We start from the raw sequence: 4,578 nt of genomic DNA on the forward strand, positions 1-4,578 counted from the left end.
AAAGATCTGATAGACTACACTACTGTCTACATTAGGGACTCACCTAAAGGCTCTGTAAAGATCTGACAGACTACACTACTGTCTACATTAGGACTCACCTAAAGGTTCTGTAAAGATCTGACAGACTACACTACTGTCTACATTAGGACTCACGTAAAGGCTCTGTAAAGATCTGACAGACTACACTACTGTCTACATTAGGGACTCACCTAAAGGCTCTGTAAAGATCTGACAGACTACACTACTGTCTACATTAGGGACTCACCTAAAGGCTCTGTAAAGATCTGACAGACTACACTACTGTCTACATTAGGGACTCACCTAAAGGCCTCTGAAAGATCTGATAGACTACACTACTGTCTACATTAGGGACTCACCTAAAGCGCTGTAAAGATCTGACAGACTACACTACTGTCTACATTAGGACTCACCTTAAAGGCTCTGTAAAGATCTGACTAGACTACACTACTGTCTACATTAGGGACTCACCTAAAGGCTCTGTAAAGATCTGACATAGATACACTACTGTCTACATTAGGGACTCACCTAAAGGCTCTGTACAAGTCTGATAGACTACACTACTGTCTACATTAGGGACCACCTAAAGGCTCTGTAAAGATCTGACAGACTACACTACTGTCTACATTAGGGACTCACCTAAAGGTTCTGTACAGATCTGACAGACTACACTACTGTCTACATTAGGGACTCACCTAAAGGCTCTGTAAAGATCTGACAGACTACACTACTGTCTACATTAGGGACTCACCCGCTTCTGTGTCATGCACGCTTTTCCAGACTCTGAAGGAGAGGGTGGAGCCTAGCAGCAGGTAGGCGTCATGGGAGGGGCTAAGGTAGAGTCTGTCTGTCACGGTCAGGCTCACAGAGGCTGGCTCTACCCACTAAGTAACACACAGGGGACAGGTAAAAACCAGCACAAACTATTCTTACACATAAACTAATCCATCGATCTTCATCCATAATCTATCGCCCCATCCACTCATCCATCATTCCAGGTGCTTCATCAATGTATTTATCCTTCGGAAGCAAATGCATCAATCCCTTCATCCACTCCTCCATCCTCCTTACCTTGTAGTCTGGGTGCGAGAGGGAGGCCCTGACCCATACCACCCCGCTACGGACCCCCTCCAGCAACACACTGTCCCCTTTCTGACCTGCTTCCTCCAGGGACAGGATGTGATGGGGCGGGGAGTAGCCCGCCTCTGAGAAACGCACAAACCTACACAACATACAACATATACAGCGCATTCAGAAAGTATTCAGACCCCTTGACTTTTTCCACATTTTGTTACGTGACAGCCCTATTCTAAAATTGATTAAATTGTTTTCCCCCTCATCAATCTACACACATCCAATAATGACAGAGCAAAAACAGGTTTTTAGAATTTTTTGGTAATTTATTACAAATAAAAATCTGAAATATCACATTTACATAAGTATTCAGACCCTTTTCTCAGTACTTTGTTGAAGCACCTTTGGCAGCGATTACAGCCTCGAGTCTTCTTGGGTATGACGCTGCAAGCTTGTCACACCTGTATTTGGGGAGTTTCTTCCATTCTTCTCTGCAGATCCTCTCAAGCTCTGTCAGGTTGAATGGGGAATGTCGCTGCACAGCTATTTTCAGGTCTCTCCAGAGATGTTCGATCGGGTTCAAGTCTGGGCTCTGGCTGGGTCACTCAAAGACATTCAAAGACTTGTCCCAAAGCCACTCGTGCATTGTCTTGGCTGTGTGCTTAGAGTCGTCCTGTTAGAAGGTGAACCTTCGCCTCAGTCTGAGGTCCTGAGCTCTCTGGAGCAGGTTTTCATCAAGTTCTCGCTGTACTTTGCTCCATTCATCTTTCCCACAATCTTGACTAGTCTCCCATTCCCTGCTGCTGAAAAACATCCACACAGCATGATGTGCCACCCCCATGCTTCACCGTAGGGATGGTGCCAGGTTTCCTCCAGACATGACACTTGGCATTCAGGCCAAACAGTTCAATCTTGGTTTCATCAGACCAGAGAATCTTGTTTCTCATGGTCTGAGAGTCCTTTAGGTGCCTTTTGGCAAATTCCAAGTGGCCTGTCATGTGCCTTTTACTGAAGAGTGGCTTCCGTCTGGCCACTCTACCATAAAGGCCTGAGTGCTGCAGAGATTGTTGTCCTTCTGGAAGGTTTTCCCATCTCCACAGAGGAACAATGGAGCTCTGTCAGAGTGACCATCGGGTTCTTGGTCACCTTCTCCCCCGATTGCTGTTTGGCCGGGCGGCCAGCTCTAGGAAGTCTTGGTAGTTCCAAACTTCTTCCACTTAAGAATGATGGAGGCCACTGTATTCTTGGGGATATTCAATGCTATAGACATCTTTTGGTACCTTTCCCCAGATCTGTGCCGAGACACAATCCTGTCTCGGAGCTCTACGGACAATTCCTTTGACCTCATGGCTTGGTTTTTGCTCTGACATGCACTGTCAACTGTGAGACCTTATATCGACAGGTGTGTGYCTTTCCAAATCATGTCCAATCAATTGAATTTACCACAGGTGGACTCCAATCAAGTTGTCGAAACATCTCAAGGATGATCAATGGAAACAGGGTGTGAATGCTTATGTAAATAAGGTATTTATTTATTAAATTTTTATTCTAAAACCTGTTTTTGTTTTGACATTATGGGGTATTGTGTGTAGATTGATGAGGGAAATGTTTATTTAATCAATTTTAGAATAAGGGTGTAACGTAACAAAATGTGGAAAAAGTCAAGGGGTCTGAATACTTTCCGAATGTGCTGTACATAACGTTTTCAGTTGACTGTATGTTTCTTTCATCTTTCACCTTCCTTTGTCATTATTTCCCTCTTTCTCCATCCCTCTCTCTCTCACCTAACAATCTCTGCTGTCTCTGAGTCCTTTACTAGCCTCCACTCAAACTGTAGACCTGCCAGACTACTGAATGTGTTGCCTGAGAGAAGGAGAGAGAGATGATAATGACATCCTCAGGCAGAGAGACTCCTGGTGCCAGAAGGGAGCAGTAAACACACAGATCCAAGATCCAGGTTCTTTAGCACAACAGTCAGTCAGTCAGTCTGTCTGTCTGCAGGGACTAGCCTCAGGTTAGTTAGCCTTGAGTCTAACACCTGCTGTCTTTTTCCTCCAGTCTACCCTGGGCTATTGGATGGCTATACAATCTGAACACTGTGACCTGGATGAGTTTCTAAGCCAAGAGAATAAAGAGAAAAGGGAACTTCTGGGGCTGGATGTGGATAATAGACAAAAGGTGATAGACAGGTTCGTTTTGAACTAGGCCTGGCAGCCGAAAACTGTCGACAATAAACCAAAGTTTCCTTTTAATCCTTTGGATTTGAGTTTTTCCCTCTTTGAGCCTGTGGTACATTTGGATGTGTGGGGCATTTAAGCTCAGCTCTCGAAGGAACATCAGTGGGCCCATGCTCAGCGCTCATTCTTATGGAGGGATGAAAGGAGGAACAACCCCTTGTCTACATATTGACAGCCTTTAGCCCTCAGAGTTAAATGTGTGGCTGGGGGATATGTCAATGACAAGGCGAGTACCTCCTGAGTCCAGTGCCATGACGGAGAGCACGAGGGGTGGGTCCTCGGTGAACAGTTGACGCGTCGTCGTGACAACCTGAATCTGCTTGATCTGGTCAACAATGACATCACAGCGCAGGGTATGGCCAGTCACTGAAAGATGATGAGGGCTGTTTAGTTACACCCTCCACACCCCTCCCTCTCTCCCTCTCTCCGTTCTGCTACACACACACACTCCCCTCACCAGAGTCCTGTCCCTGTATGATGCTGGCCCCTCGGTTAGTGTCCAGTGGAGCGGACAGAGGCCGGGCGGACACTAGGACCTGCTGGCTACAGGCTGATGGAGGGAGGATGGAGGGAGGGATGGAAGGAGAGAGGGGCCAAACAACGACTGCCTGGGGTCGGGAGGACACCCTGAAAACATCACACACAGATAACTAAGTGGCGTTCTGTCCACACCCACTTGGCATTATGTCTAATATTTAAGTTGATACATCTTCTGCTTTTTTAGCACCACGACATCAACTTGGCAATCTGAATAGAAACATTCATTTCATCATTCACTGCCACTCACCATTTATAGCATCCCTTCTCTGCTGTCAACGTGAAGTTGACATGATTATGATTTGATCTGGGCAAAAGTAACTTGGGAACATTCAGCCTTGTCGACTGACTCAAAGCAATAATAGTTACACWAAAAATCWAWARTKTACATAATACTTTAGAGTTTAAAACGGCCATTATTGTGAATACATTTTGAGGTCTCAACAATTGCGATCAAAACATTTAAACTGACGTTAGAGCAGTTTCATTTTTTAAGCAACGTCGCATTGTTTACGTTGAACTGTTAACGCTGGCTAACGTTAACTAGCTAAGGTTAGAGGTTTCGATAGCCATTTGCTAGCTAATGTAAAACGATATATGTTCGTCAGTGACTTGTCATTTCTAAATAAACGAATTAATGAGGCAAAAACAGCAACTAAAAAGCTATTAAACTAAACAATATTGCAAAATGTAGGTAGACAGCAACGCGTCA

General features: G+C 45.0%; 1 long non-coding RNA gene across 1 annotated transcript; it reads right to left on the reverse strand.

The window, feature by feature from the left end:
• Positions 1–775: 775 nt before the first annotated feature.
• On the reverse strand, positions 776–3,693 carry LOC112078904 (uncharacterized). The gene is made up of 3 exons (XR_011478965.1): positions 3,564–3,693; positions 1,090–1,240; positions 776–902 (listed from the first exon to the last, which is right to left on the reverse strand). It is a non-coding gene; the product is annotated as an uncharacterized lncRNA (long non-coding RNA).
• Between the last annotated feature and the right edge of the window lie 885 nt (positions 3,694–4,578).

The sequence above is a fragment of the Salvelinus sp. IW2-2015 genome, unplaced genomic scaffold, assembly GCF_002910315.2.
Source record: "Salvelinus sp. IW2-2015 unplaced genomic scaffold, ASM291031v2 Un_scaffold6472, whole genome shotgun sequence".
NCBI lineage: Eukaryota > Metazoa > Chordata > Actinopteri > Salmoniformes > Salmonidae > Salvelinus > Salvelinus sp. IW2-2015.